Source organism: Taudactylus pleione, unplaced genomic scaffold, assembly GCF_031769625.1.
Source record: "Taudactylus pleione unplaced genomic scaffold, aTauple2 ptg000016l, whole genome shotgun sequence".
NCBI classification, from domain to species: domain Eukaryota; kingdom Metazoa; phylum Chordata; class Amphibia; order Anura; family Myobatrachidae; genus Taudactylus; species Taudactylus pleione.
The window spans coordinates 17,223,529-17,238,987 of record NW_028284418.1 but is presented as its reverse complement, the minus strand read 5'-3'; the positions used below and the strand labels follow the sequence as shown (position 1 = coordinate 17,238,987).

The 15,459-nt window shown below is 33.0% G+C and overlaps 8 non-coding genes across 8 annotated transcripts; all 8 read left to right on the top strand.

Moving 5' to 3' along the window:
• The first annotated feature begins 2,752 nt into the window (after positions 1 to 2,752).
• Positions 2,753 to 2,834, top strand: TRNAL-UAG (transfer RNA leucine (anticodon UAG)). The gene has a single exon. It is a non-coding gene; the product is annotated as a tRNA-Leu (tRNA).
• Positions 2,835 to 4,484: 1,650 nt separating this feature from the next.
• TRNAL-UAG (transfer RNA leucine (anticodon UAG)) lies at positions 4,485 to 4,566 on the top strand. Its single transcript has one exon. It is a non-coding gene; the product is annotated as a tRNA-Leu (tRNA).
• A 1,649-nt stretch (positions 4,567 to 6,215) lies between these two features.
• On the top strand, positions 6,216 to 6,297 carry TRNAL-UAG (transfer RNA leucine (anticodon UAG)). The gene has a single exon. It is a non-coding gene; the product is annotated as a tRNA-Leu (tRNA).
• A 1,650-nt stretch (positions 6,298 to 7,947) lies between these two features.
• Positions 7,948 to 8,029, top strand: TRNAL-UAG (transfer RNA leucine (anticodon UAG)). Its single transcript has one exon. It is a non-coding gene; the product is annotated as a tRNA-Leu (tRNA).
• A 1,649-nt stretch (positions 8,030 to 9,678) lies between these two features.
• TRNAL-UAG (transfer RNA leucine (anticodon UAG)) lies at positions 9,679 to 9,760 on the top strand. Its single transcript has one exon. It is a non-coding gene; the product is annotated as a tRNA-Leu (tRNA).
• Positions 9,761 to 11,410: 1,650 nt separating this feature from the next.
• Positions 11,411 to 11,492, top strand: TRNAL-UAG (transfer RNA leucine (anticodon UAG)). Its single transcript has one exon. It is a non-coding gene; the product is annotated as a tRNA-Leu (tRNA).
• A 1,650-nt stretch (positions 11,493 to 13,142) lies between these two features.
• Positions 13,143 to 13,224, top strand: TRNAL-UAG (transfer RNA leucine (anticodon UAG)). The gene has a single exon. It is a non-coding gene; the product is annotated as a tRNA-Leu (tRNA).
• A 1,650-nt stretch (positions 13,225 to 14,874) lies between these two features.
• On the top strand, positions 14,875 to 14,956 carry TRNAL-UAG (transfer RNA leucine (anticodon UAG)). Its single transcript has one exon. It is a non-coding gene; the product is annotated as a tRNA-Leu (tRNA).
• The last annotated feature ends 503 nt before the right edge of the window (positions 14,957 to 15,459 follow it).

Genomic DNA, 15,459 nt, shown 5'->3' with positions numbered 1-15,459 from the left:
CATCATTGTTACAAGAGACTTCCCAAACGTTTTAAAAATGTTTTCTGCTAAGAGTAAAGATGAGCCAAAATTAAGTTGGCATAAAGTAATTAGAAGTAATATCATAACTAATATTTAATTACTGAGTGGTCTTATCATACAATTAGAGATGGAAATGTTGGCAACGTGACTCATTGGTATAAATTGATGGATTTATATTCCGATTTCTCTATCTTTCCTATCTTTCTGGATTTTAATCTCACAGCTGTCTATCTTAGGCATTTGAATAGTACTTCAAAGTTATTTGGATACATCAGTTGCACTAAATGAAGGAAATCTGAAGACAAATATAATCATTACTTGTTAAATGTACCTTGCTTCTTTTACATTTTATCTCTGCTTTTCCTGACTTTGGGTAAAGTTTTGAATGACATTCCAGATATGAGAGTTAAAATATTTTAAAGTGTACAGCAGGTTGTAGGATGACAGAGCTATTCAAGCTGCTGGAATCAAATCCTACTGCTGCCATATTTATTCTCCAAGGAGAAGATCCAGTGATATATATCAAAGTGCTTTCCTAAAGTAGATAAGGTATAAAAGAAGCTAAATTTGGTTAATGGAAGCACACCATAAGCTGTCACATGCAGTAGCTCAAAACAAGTTATCATGGTTTTAATAGTTTTCTCAAACCTTTTTTAGAACTATCTAAAATGTATTGTTGCTCTCAAAAAGTGGCTTTGAATATCTCTGCGATCTACATTATGCATCTAGCAAGCATCTCAATTTTTGAATATGTCAGTTAAAACAAACAAAAAGTAACTGAGAAAATTAAAAAATCAGTTCTCATCAATATTACCAAGTAAAACATGGATGTTTTTACCTTTCATTGAAATCTTGTATTAGCGAATTGTTTTTCATTTCATAGACTTTTAACATGACACTTCTTTCCAAGTGTCGCTTTAAAACAAAATTAAACATTTAATTTGCAGCAATCTTAATTATATGAAAGATCTGTGAGATAAGAACTCCATGTGTGCCAGTGGTAGCATGGCCGAGCGGTCTAAGGCGCTGGATGTAGGCTCCAGTCTCTTCGGAGGTGTGGGTTCAAATCCCACAGCTGCCAATCTTATTTTCCAAAGAATTGATTTTTGATCAGATATTAACCAACTGAAAAAGGTTGGTGATAGTACCCTGCATTAGCCACAAAGTTCCCAACAGTTCATCATAGTTGCAACAGTCTTCTCAAACCTTTAAAATAATGATATTTGCTAACAATAAAGATATTCAAATTTTAATGTTGCATGAAGTAATTATGTGCCCTATCAGAACTAATATTTTATTACTTCAAGCATCTCAATTTCTTTTGTTATTTCAATGAAAATAAACAAAATGCAATTCAATAAAAAATCTGAATTTCTCATCGGATTTATGTTTAATAATGAACTTTCTTTTAACCTTTGCTGACATCTTTTCAATTAATACTTTAAAACAAAAAACCCCTTTAATTTTGATGTTCTAGATCTGTGAGCTAACCTAACAACATGCACATGTGGTAGCATGGCCGAGCAGTCTAAGGCGCTGGATTAAGGCTCCAGTCTCTTTGGAGGCGTGGGTGCAAATCTCACTACTGCCATCTTTATTATACAAAGAGTAGGGCAGTTATTGATGGCAAAGTGATTCTTTTTTTCCATTAGATAGGATATTACCCAGCTGAAGTTGGTTGGTGGAAGATTCCTATAGCTACTCAACAGTTCATCATTGTTACAAGAGACTTCCCAAACGTTTTAAAAATGTTTTCTGCTAAGAGTAAAGATGAGCCAAAATTAAGTTGGCATAAAGTAATTAGAAGTAATATCATAACTAATATTTAATTACTGAGTGGTCTTATCATACAATTAGAGATGGAAATGTTGGCAACGTGACTCATTGGTATAAATTGATGGATTTATATTCCGATTTCTCTATCTTTCCTATCTTTCTGGATTTTAATCTCACAGCTGTCTATCTTAGGCATTTGAATAGTACTTCAAAGTTATTTGGATACATCAGTTGCACTAAATGAAGGAAATCTGAAGACAAATATAATCATTACTTGTTAAATGTACCTTGCTTCTTTTACATTTTATCTCTGCTTTTCCTGACTTTGGGTAAAGTTTTGAATGACATTCCAGATATGAGAGTTAAAATATTTTAAAGTGTACAGCAGGTTGTAGGATGACAGAGCTATTCAAGCTGCTGGAATCAAATCCCACTGCTGCCATATTTATTCTCCAAGGAGAAGATCCAGTGATATATATCAAAGTGCTTTCCTAAAGTAGATAAGGTATAAAAGAAGCTAAATTTGGTTAATGGAAGCACACCATAAGCTGTCACATGCAGTAGCTCAAAACAAGTTATCATGGTTTTAATAGTTTTCTCAAACCTTTTTTAGAACTATCTAAAATGTATTGTTGCTCTCAAAAAGTGGCTTTGAATATCTCTGCGATCTACATTATGCATCTAGCAAGCATCTCAATTTTTGAATATGTCAGTTAAAACAAACAAAAAGTAACTGAGAAAATTAAAAAATCAGTTCTCATCAATATTACCAAGTAAAACATGGATGTTTTTACCTTTCATTGAAATCTTGTATTAGCGAATTGTTTATCATTTCATAGACTTTTAACATGACACTTCTTTCCAAGTGTCGCTTTAAAACAAAATTAAACATTTAATTTGCAGCAATCTTAATTATATGAAAGATCTGTGAGATAAGAACTCCATGTGTGGCAGTGGTAGCATGGCTGAGCGGTCTAAGGCACTGGATTTAGGCTCCAGTCTCTTCGGAGGCGTGGGTTCAAATCCCACTGCTGCCAATCTTATTTTCCAAAGAATTGATTTTTGATCAGATATTAACCAACTGAAAAAGGTTGGTGATAGTACCCTTCATTAGCCACCAAGTTCCCAACAGTTCATCATAGTTGCAACAGTCTTCTCAAACCTTTAAAATAATGATATCTGCTAACAATAAAGATATTCAAATTTTAATTTTGCATGAAGTAATTATGTGCCCTATCAGAACTAATATTTTATTACTTCATGCCTCTCAATTTCTTTTGTTATTTCAATGAAAATAAACAAAATGCAATTCCAAAAAAAATCTGAATTTCACATCGGATTTTTGTTTAATAATGAACTTTCTTTTAACCTTTGCTGACATCTTTTCAATTAATACTTTAAAACAAAAAAACCCTTTAATTTTGATGTTCTAGATCTGTGAGCTACCCTAACAACATGCACATGTGGTAGCATGGCCGAGCAGTCTAAGGCACTTGATTAAGGCTCCAGTCTCTTTGGAGGTGTGGGTGCAAATCTCACTACTGCCATCTTTATTATACAAAGAGTAGGGCAGTTATTGATGGCAAAGTGATTCTTTTTTTCCATTAGATAGGATATTACCCAGCTGAAGTTGGTTGGTGGAAGATTCCTATACCTACTCAACAGTTCATCATTGTTACAAGAGACTTCCCAAACGTTTTAAAAATGTTATCTGCTAAGAGTAAAGATGAGCCAAAATTAAGTTGGCATGAAGTAATTAGAAGTAATATCATAACTAATATTTAATTACTGAGTGGTCTTATCATACAATTAGAGATGGAAATGTTGGCAACGTGACTCATTGGTATAAATTGATGGATTTATATTCCGCTTTCTCTATCTTTCCTATCTTTCTGGATTTTAATCTCACAGCTGTCTATCTTAGGCATTTGAATAGTACTTCAAAGTTATTTGGATAGATCAGTTGCACTAAATGAAGGAAATTTGAAGACAAATATAATCATTACTTGTTAAATGTACCTGGCTTCTTTTACATTTTATCTCTGCTTTTCCTGACTTTGGGTAAAGTTTTGAATGACATTCCAGATATGAGAGTAAAAATATTTTAAAGTGTACAGCAGGTTGTAGGATGACAGAGCTATTCAAGCTGCTGGAATCAAATCCCACTGCTGCCATATTTATTCTCCAAGGAGAAGATCCAGTGATATATATCAAAATTTATTCCTAAAGTAGATAAGGTATAAAAGAAGCTAAATTTGGTTGGTGGAAGCACACCATTAGCTGTCACATGCAGTAGCTCAAAACAAGTTATCATGGTTTTAATAGTTTTCTCAAACCTTTTTTAGAACTATCTAATATGTATTGTTGCTCTCAAAAAGTGGCTTTGAATATCTCTGCGATCTACATTATGCATCTAGCAAGCATCTCAATTTTTGAATATGTCAGTTAAAACAAACAAAAAGTAACTGAGAAAATTAAAAAATCAGTTCTCATCAATATTACCAAGTAAAACATGGATGTTTTTACCTTTCATTGAAATCTTGTATTAGCGAATTGTTTATCATTTCATAGACTTTTAACATGACACTTCTTTCCAAGTGTCGCTTTAAAACAAAATTAAACATTTAATTTGCAGCAATCTTAATTATATGAAAGATCTGTGAGATAAGAACTGCATGTGTGCCAGTGGTAGCATGGCCGAGCGGTCTAAGGCGCTGGATTTAGGCTCCAGTCTCTTCGGAGGCGTGGGTTCAAATCCCACTGCTGCCAATCTTGTTTTCCAAAGAATTGATTTTTGATCAGATATTAACCAACTGAAAAAGGTTGGTGATAGTACCCTGCATTAGCCACCAAGTTCCCAACAGTTCATCATAGTTGCAACAGTCTTCTCAAACCTTTAAAATAATGATATCTGCTAACAATAAAGATATTCAAATTTTAATTTTGCATGAAGTAATTATGTGCCCTATCAGAACTAATATTTTATTACTTCATGCATCTCAATTTCTTTTGTTATTTCAATGAAAATAAACAAAATGCAATTCAAAAAAAAATCTGAATTTCACATCGGATTTTTGTTTAATAATGAACTTTCTTTTAACCTTTGCTGACATCTTTTCAATTAATACTTTAAAACAAAAAAAACCTTTAATTTTGATGTTCTAGATCTGTGAGCTACCCTAACAACATGCACATGTGGTAGCATGGCCGAGCAGTCTAAGGCACTTGATTAAGGCTCCAGTCTCTTTGGAGGTGTGGGTGCAAATCTCACTACTGCCATCTTTATTATACAAAGAGTAGGGCAGTTATTGATGGCAAAGTGATTCTTTTTTTCCATTAGATAGGATATTACCCAGCTGAAGTTGGTTGGTGGAAGATTCCTGTACCTACTCAACAGTTCATCATTGTTACAAGAGACTTCCCAAACGTTTTAAAAATGTTATCTGCTAAGAGTAAAGATGAGCCAAAATTAAGTTGGCATGAATTAATTAGAAGTAATATCATAACTAATATTTAATTACTGAGTGGTCTTATCATACAATTAGAGATGGAAATGTTGGCAACGTTACTCATTGGTATAAATTGATGGATTTATATTCCGCTTTCTCTATCTTTCCTATCTCCCTGGATTTTAATCTCACAGCTGTCTATTTTAGGCATTTGAATAATACTTAAAAGTTATTTGGAAACATCAGTTGCACTAAATGAAGGAAATTTGAAGACAAATATAATCATTACTTGTTAAATGTACCTGGCTTCTTTTGCATTTTATCTCAGCTTTTCCTGACTTTGGGTAAAGTTTTGAATGACATTCCAGATATGAGAGTAAAATATTTTAAAGTGTTAAGCAGGTTGTAGGATGACAGAGCTATTCACGCTGCTGGAATCAAATCCCACTGCTGCCATATTTATTCTCCAAGGAGAAGATCCAGTGATATATATCAAAGTGCTTTCCTAAAGTAGATAAGGTATAAAAGAAGCTAAATTTGGTTAATGGAAGCACACCATAAGCTGTCACATGCAGTAGCTCAAAACAAGTTATCATGGTTTTAATAGTTTTCTCAAACCTTTTTTAGAACTATCTAAAATGTATTGTTGCTCTCAAAAAGTGGCTTTGAATATCTCTGCGATCTACATTATGCATCTAGCAAGCATCTCAATTTTTGAATATGTCAGTTAAAACAAACAAAAAGTAACTGAGAAAATTAAAAAATCAGTTCTCATCAATATTACCAAGTAAAACATGGATGTTTTTACCTTTCATTGAAATCTTGTATTAGCGAAATGTTTATCATTTCATAGACATTTAACATGACTCTTCTTTCCAAGTGTCACTTTAAAACAAAATTAAACATTTAATTTGCAGCAATCTTAATTATATGAAAGATCTGTGAGATAAGAACTCCATGTGTGCCAGTGGTAGCATGGCCGAGCGGTCTAAGGCGCTGGATTTAGGCTCCAGTCTCTTCGGAGGCGTGGGTTCAAATCCCACTGCTGCCAATCTTATTTTCCAAAAAATTGATTTTTGATCAGATATTAACCAACTGAAAAAGGTTGGTGATAGTACCCTGCATTAGCCACCAAGTTCCCAACAGTTCATCATAGTTGCAACAGTATATTCAAACCTTTAAAATAATGATATCTGCTAACAATAAAGATATTCAAATTTTAATTTTGCATGAAGTAATTATGTGCCCTATCAGAACTAATATTTTATTACTTCATGCATCTCAATTTCTTTTGTTATTTCAATGAAAATAAACAAAATGCAATTCTATAAAAATTCTGAATTTCTCATCGGATTTATGTTTAATAATGAATTTTCTTTTAACTTTTGCTGACATCTTTTCAATTAATACTTTAAAACAAAAAAACCCTTTTATTTTGATGTTCTAGATCTGTGAGCTACCCTAACAACATGCACATGTGGTAGCATGGCCGAGCAGTCTAAGGCGCTGGATTAAGGCTCCAGTCTCTTTGGAGGTGTGGGTGCAAATCTCACTACTGCCATCTTTATTATACAAAGAGTAGGGCAGTTATTGATGGCAAAGTGATTCTTTTTTTCCATTAGATAGGATATTACCCAACTGAATTTGGTTGGTGGAAGATTCCTATAGCTACTCAACAGTTCATCATTGTTACAAGAGACTTCCCAAATGTTTTAAAAATGTTATCTGCTAAGAGTAAAGATGAGCCAAAATTAAGTTGGCATGAAGTAATTAGAAGTAATATCATAACTAATATTTAATTACTGAGTGGTCTTATCATACAATTTGAGATGGAAATGTTGGCAACGTGACTCATTGGTATAAATTGATGGATTTATATTCTGCTTTCTCTATCTTTCCTATCTTTCTGGATTTTAATCTCACAGCTGTCTATCTTAGGCATTTGAATAGTACTTCAAAGTTATTTGGATACATCAGTTGCACTAAATGAAGGAAATTTGAAGACAAATATAATCATTACTTGTTAAATGTGCCTGGCTTCTTTTACATTTTATCTCTGCTTTTCCTGACTTTGGGTAAAGTTTTGAATGACATTCCAGATATGAGAGTAAAAATATTTTAAAGTGTACAGCAGGTTGTAGGATGACAGAGCTATTCAAGCTGCTGGAATCAAATCCCACTGCTGCCATATTTATTCTCCAAGGAGAAGATCCAGTGATATATATCAAAATTTATTCCTAAAGTAGATAAGGTATAAAAGAAGCTAAATTTGGTTGGTGGAAGCACACCATAAGCTGTCACATGCAGTAGCTCAAAACAAGTTATCATGGTTTTAATAGTTTTCTCAAACCTTTTTTAGAACTATCTAAAATGTATTGTTGCTCTCAAAAAGTGGCTTTGAATATCTCTGCGATCTACATTATGCATCTAGCAAGCATCTCAATTTTTGAATATGTCAGTTAAAACAAACAAAAAGTAACTGAGAAAATTAAAAAATCAGTTCTCATCAATATTACCAAGTAAAACATGGATGTTTTTACCTTTCATTGAAATCTTGTATTAGCGAATTGTTTATCATTTCATAGACTTTTAACATGACACTTCTTTCCAAGTGTCGCTTTAAAACAAAATTAAACATTTAATTTGCAGCAATCTTAATTATATGAAAGATCTGTGAGATAAGAACTGCATGTGTGCCAGTGGTAGCATGGCCGAGCGGTCTAAGGCGCTGGATTTAGGCTCCAGTCTCTTCGGAGGCGTGGGTTCAAATCCCACTGCTGCCAATCTTATTTTCCAAAGAATTGATTTTTGATCAGATATTAACCAACTGAAAAAGGTTGGTGATAGTACCCTGCATTAGCCACCAAGTCCCAACAGTTCATCATAGTTGCAACAGTCTTCTCAAACCTTTAAAATAATGATATCTGCTAACAATAAAGATATTCAAATTTTAATTTTGCATGAAGTAATTATGTGCCCTATCAGAACAAATATTTTATTACTTCATGCATCTCAATTTCTTTTGTTATTTCAATGAAAATAAACAAAATGCAATTCAAAAAAAAATCTGAATTTCACATCGGATTTTTGTTTAATAATGAACTTTCTTTTAACCTTTGCTGACATCTTTTCAATTAATACTTTAAAACAAAAAAACCCTTTAATTTTGATGTTCTAGATCTGTGAGCTACCCTAACAACATGCACATGTGGTAGCATGGCCGAGCAGTCTAAGGCACTTGATTAAGGCTCCAGTCTCTTTGGAGGTGTGGGTGCAAATCTCACTACTGCCATCTTTATTATACAAAGAGTAGGGCAGTTATTGATGGCAAAGTGATTCTTTTTTTCCATTAGATAGGATATTACCCAGCTGAAGTTGGTTGGTGGAAGATTCCTGTACCTACTCAACAGTTCATCATTGTTACAAGAGACTTCCCAAACGTTTTAAAAATGTTATCTGCTAAGAGTAAAGATGAGCCAAAATTAAGTTGGCATGAATTAATTAGAAGTAATATCATAACTAATATTTAATTACTGAGTGGTCTTATCATACAATTAGAGATGGAAATGTTGGCAACGTTACTCATTGGTATAAATTGATGGATTTATATTCCGCTTTCTCTATCTTTCCTATCTCCCTGGATTTTAATCTCACAGCTGTCTATTTTAGGCATTTGAATAATACTTAAAAGTTATTTGGAAACATCAGTTGCACTAAATGAAGGAAATTTGAAGACAAATATAATCATTACTTGTTAAATGTACCTGGCTTCTTTTGCATTTTATCTCAGCTTTTCCTGACTTTGGGTAAAGTTTTCAATGACATTCCAGATATGAGAGCTAAAATATTTTAAAGTGTACAGCAGGTTGTAGGATGACAGAGCTATTCAAGCTGCTGGAATCAAATCCCACTGCTGCCATATTTATTCTCCAAGGAGAAGATCCAGTGATATATATCAAAGTGCTTTCCTAAAGTAGATAAGGTATAAAAGAAGCTAAATTTGGTTAATGGAAGCACACCATAAGCTGTCACATGCAGTAGCTCAAAACAAGTTATCATGGTTTTAATAGTTTTCTCAAACCTTTTTTAGAACTATCTAAAATGTATTGTTGCTCTCAAAAAGTGGCTTTGAATATCTCTGCAATCTACATTATGCATCTAGCAAGCATCTCAATTTTTGAATATGTCAGTTAAAACAAACAAAAAGTAACTGAGAAAATTAAAAAATCAGTTCTCATCAATATTACCAAGTAAAACATGGATGTTTTTACCTTTCATTGAAATCTTGTATTAGCAAATTGTTTTTCATTTCATAGACTTTTAACATGACACTTCTTTCCAAGTGTCGCTTTAAAACAAAATTAAACATTTAATTTGCAGCAATCTTAATTATATGAAAGATCTGTGAGATAAGAACTCCATGTGTGCCAGTGGTAGCATGGCCGAGCGGTCTAAGGCACTGGATTTAGGCTCCAGTCTCTTCGGAGGCGTGGGTTCAAATCCCACTGCTGCCAATCTTATTTTCCAAAGAATTGATTTTTGATCAGATATTAACCAACTGAAAAAGGTTGGTGATAGTACCCTGCATTAGCCACCAAGTTCCCAACAGTTCATCATAGTTGCAACAGTCTTCTCAAACCTTTAAAATAATGATATCTGCTAACAATAAAGATATTCAAATTTTAATTTTGCATGAAGTAATTATGTGCCCTATCAGAACTAATATTTTATTACTTCATGCATCTCAATATCTTTTGTTATTTCAATGAAAATAAACAAAATGCAATTCTATAAAAATTCTGAATTTCTCATCGGATTTATTTTTAATAATGAACTTTCTTTTAACTTTTGCTGACATCTTTTCAATTAATACTTTAAAACAAAAAAACCCTTTTATTTTGATGTTCTAGATCTGTGAGCTACCCTAACAACATGCACATGTGGTAGCATGGCCAAGCAGTCTAAGGCGCTGGATTAAGGCTCCAGTCTCTTTGGAGGTGTGGGTGCAAATCTCACTACTGCCATCTTTATTATACAAAGAGTAGGGCAGTTATTGATGGCAAAGTGATTCTTTTTTTCCATTAGATAGGATATTACCCAACTGAATTTGGTTGGTGGAAGATTCCTATAGCTACTCAACAGTTCATCATTGTTACAAGAGACTTCCCAAACGTTTTAAAAATGTTATCTGCTAAGAGTAAAGATGAGCCAAAATTAAGTTGGCATGAAGTAATTAGAAGTAATATCATAACTAATATTTAATTACTGAGTGGTCTTATCATACAATTAGAGATGGAAATGTTGGCAACGTGACTCATTGGTATAAATTGATGGATTTATATTCCGCTTTCTCTATCTTTCCTATCTTTCTGGATTTTAATCTCACAGCTGTCTATTTTAGGCATTTGAATAGTACTTCAAAGTTATTTGGATACATCAGTTGCACTAAATGAAGGAAATTTGAAGACAAATATAATCATTACTTGTTAAATGTACCTGGCTTCTTTTACATTTTATCTCTGCTTTTCCTGACTTTGGGTGAAGTTTTGAATGACATTCCAGATATGAGAGTAAAAATATTTTAAAGTGTACAGCAGGTTGTAGGATGACAGAGCTATTCAAGCTGCTGGAATCAAATCCCACTGCTGCCATATTTATTCTCCAAGGAGAAGATCCAGTGATATATATCAAAATTTATTCCTAAAGTAGATAAGGTATAAAAGAAGCTAAATTTGGTTGGTGGAAGCACACCATAAGCTGTCACATGCAGTAGCTCAAAACAAGTTATCATGGTTTTAATAGTTTTCTCAAACCTTTTTTAGAACTATCTAAAATGTATTGTTGCTCTCAAAAAGTGGCTTTGAATATCTCTGCGATCTACATTATGCATCTAGCAAGCATCTCAATTTTTGAATATGTCAGTTAAAACAAACAAAAAGTAACTGAGAAAATTAAAAAATCAGTTCTCATCAATATTACCAAGTAAAACATGGATGTTTTTACCTTTCATTGAAATCTTGTATTAGCGAATTGTTTATCATTTCATAGACTTTTAACATGACACTTCTTTCCAAGTGTCGCTTTAAAACAAAATTAAACATTTAATTTGCAGCAATCTTAATTATATGAAAGATCTGTGAGATAAGAAGTCCATGTGTGCCAGTGGTAGCATGGCTGAGCGGTCTAAGGCACTGGATTTAGGCTCCAGTCTCTTCGGAGGCGTGGGTTCAAATCCCACTGCTGCCAATCTTATTTTCCAAAGAATTGATTTTTGATCAGATATTAACCAACTGAAAAAGGTTGGTGATAGTACCTTGCATTAGCCACCAAGTTCCCAACAGTTCATCATAGTTGCAACAGTCTTCTCAAACCTTTAAAATAATGATATCTGCTAACAATAAAGATATTCAAATTTTAATTTTGCATGAAGTAATTATGTGCCCTATCAGAACTAATATTTTATTACTTCATGCATCTCAATTTCTTTTGTTATTTCAATGAAAATAAACAAAATGCAATTCCAAAAAAAATCTGAATTTCACATCGGATTTTTGTTTAATAATGAACTTTCTTTTAACCTTTGCTGACATCTTTTCAATTAATACTTTAAAACAAAAAAACCCTTTAATTTTGATGTTCTAGATCTGTGAGCTACCCTAACAACATGCACATGTGGTAGCATGGCCGAGCAGTCTAAGGCACTTGATTAAGGCTCCAGTCTCTTTGGAGGTGTGGGTGCAAATCTCACTACTGCCATCTTTATTATACAAAGAGTAGGGCAGTTATTGATGGCAAAGTGATTCTTTTTTTCCATTAGATAGGATATTACCCAGCTGAAGTTGGTTGGTGGAAGATTCCTATACCTACTCAACAGTTCATCATTGTTACAAGAGACTTCCCAAACGTTTTAAAAATGTTATCTGCTAAGAGTAAAGATGAGCCAAAATTAAGTTGGCATGAATTAATTAGAAGTAATATCATAACTAATATTTAATTACTGAGTGGTCTTATCATACAATTAGAGATGGAAATGTTGGCAACGTTACTCATTGGTATAAATTGATGGATTTATATTCCGATTTCTCTATCTTTCCTATCTCCCTGGATTTTAATCTCACAGCTGTCTATTTTAGGCATTTGAATAATACTTCAAAGTTATTTGGATACATCAGTTGCACTAAATGAAGGAAATTTGAAGACAAATATAATCATTACTTGTTAAATGTACCTGGCTTCTTTTACATTTTATCTCTGCTTTTCCTGACTTTGGGTAAAGTTTTGAATGACATTCCAGATATGAGAGTAAAAATATTTTAAAGTGTACAGCAGGTTGTAGGATGACAGAGCTATTCAAGCTGCTGGAATCAAATCCCACTGCTGCCATATTTATTCTCCAAGGAGAAGATCCAGTGATATATATCAAAATTTATTCCTAAAGTAGATAAGGTATAAAAGAAGCTAAATTTGGTTGGTGGAAGCACACCATAAGCTGTCACATGCAGTAGCTCAAAACAAGTTATCATGGTTTTAATAGTTTTCTCAAACCTTTTTTAGAACTATCTAAAATGTATTGTTGCTCTCAAAAAGTGGCTTTGAATATCTCTGCGATCTACATTATGCATCTAGCAAGCATCTCAATTTTTGAATATGTCAGTTAAAACAAACAAAAAGTAACTGAGAAAATTAAAAAATCAGTTCTCATCAATATTACCAAGTAAAACATGGATGTTTTTACCTTTCATTGAAATCTTGTATTAGCGAATTGTTTATCATTTCATAGACTTTTAACATGACACTTCTTTCCAAGTGTCGCTTTAAAACAAAATTAAACATTTAATTTGCAGCAATCTTAATTATATGAAAGATCTGTGAGATAAGAACTCCATGTGTGCCAGTGGTAGCATGGCCGAGCGGTCTAAGGCGCTGGATTTAGGCTCCAGTCTCTTCGGAGGCGTGGGTACAAATCCCACTGCTGCCTATCTTATTTTCCAAAGAATTGATTTTTGATCAGATATTAACCAACTAAAAAATGTTGGTGATAATACCCTGCATTAGCCACCAAGTTCCCAACAGTTCATCATAGTTGCAACAGTCTATTCAAACCTTTAAAATAATGATATCTGCTAACAATAAAGATATTCAAATTTTAATTTCGCATGAAGTAATTATGTGCCCTATCAGAACTAATATTTTATTACTTCATGCATCTCAATTTCTTTTGTTATTTCAATGAAAATAAACAAAATGCAATTCTATATAAAATCTGAATTTCTCATCGGATTTATGTTTAATAATGAACTTTCTTTTAACTTTTGCTGACATCTTTTCAATTAATACTTTAAAACAAAAAAACCCTTTTATTTTGATGTTCTAGATCTGTGAGCTACCCTAACAACATGCACATGTGGTAGCATGGCCGAGCAGTCTAAGGCGCTGGATTAAGGCTCCAGTCTCTTTGGAGGTGTGGGTGCAAATCTCACTACTGCCATCTTTATTATACAAAGAGTAGGGCAGTTATTGATGGCAAAGTGATTCTTTTTTTCCATTAGATAGGATATTACCCAACTGAATTTGGTTGGTGGAAGATTCCTATAGCTATTCAACAGTTCATCATTGTTACAAGAGACTTCCCAAACGTTTTAAAAATGTTATCTGCTAAGAGTAAAGATGAGCCAAAATTAAGTTGGCATGAAGTAATTAGAAGTAATATCATAACTAATATTTAATTACTGAGTGGTCTTATCATACAATTAGAGATGGAAATGTTGGCAACGTGACTCATTGGTATAAATTGATGGATTTATATTCTGCTTTCTCTATCTTTCCTATCTTTCTGGATTTTAATCTCACAGCTGTCTATCTTAGGCATTTGAATAGTACTTCAAAGTTATTTGGATACATCAGTTGCACTAAATGAAGGAAATTTGAAGACAAATATAATCATTACTTGTTAAATGTACCTGGCTTCTTTTACATTTTATCTCTGCTTTTCCTGACTTTGGGTAAAGTTTTGAATGACATTCCAGATATGAGAGTAAAAATATTTTAAAGTGTACAGCAGGTTGTAGGATGACAAAGCTATTCAAGCTGCTGGAATCAAATCCCACTGCTGCCATATTTATTCTCCAAGGAGAAGATCCAGTGATATATATCAAAATTTATTCCTAAAGTAGATAAGGTATAAAAGAAGCTAAATTTGGTTGGTGGAAGCACACCATAAGCTGTCACATGCAGTAGCTCAAAACAAGTTATCATGGTTTTAATAGTTTTCTCAAACCTTTTTTAGAACTATCTAAAATGTATTGTTGCTCTCAAAAAGTGGCTTTGAATATCTCTGCGATCTACATTATGCATCTAGCAAGCATCTCAATTTTTTAATATGTCAGTTAAAACAAACAAAAAGTAACTGAGAAAATTAAAAAATCAGTTCTCATCAATATTACCAAGTAAAACATGGATGTTTTTACCTTTCATTGAAATCTTGTATTAGCGAATTGTTTATCATTTCATAGACTTTTAACATGACACTTCTTTCCAAGTGTCGCTTTAAAACAAAATTAAACATTTAATTTGCAGCAATCTTAATTATATGAAAGATCTGTGAGATAAGAACACCATGTGTGCCAGTGGTAGCATGGCCGAGCGGTCTAAGGTGCTGGATTTAGGCTCCAGTTCCTTCGGAGGCGTGGGTTCAAATCCCACTGCTGCAAATCTTATTTTCCAAAGAATTGATTTTTGATCAGATATTAACCAACTGAAAAAGGTTGGTGATAGTACCCTGCATTAGCCACCAAGTTCCCAACAGTTCATCATAGTTGCAACAGTCTTCTCAAACCTTTAAAATAATTATATCTGCTAACAATAAAGATATTCAAATTTTAATTTTGCATGAAGTAATTATGTGCCCTATCAGAACTAATATTTTATTACTTCATGCATCTCAATTTCTTTTGTTATTTCAATGAAAATAAACAAAATGCAATTCCAAAAAAAATCTGAATTTCACATCGGATTTTTGTTTAATAATGAACTTTCTTTTAACCTTTGCTGACATCTTTTCAATTAATACATTAAAACAAAAAAACCCTTTAATTTTGATGTTCTAGATCTGTGAGCTACCCTAACAACATGCACATGTGGTAGCATGGCCGAGCAGTCTAAGGCACTTGATTAAGGCTCCAGTCTCTTTGGAGGTGTGGGTGCAAATCTCACT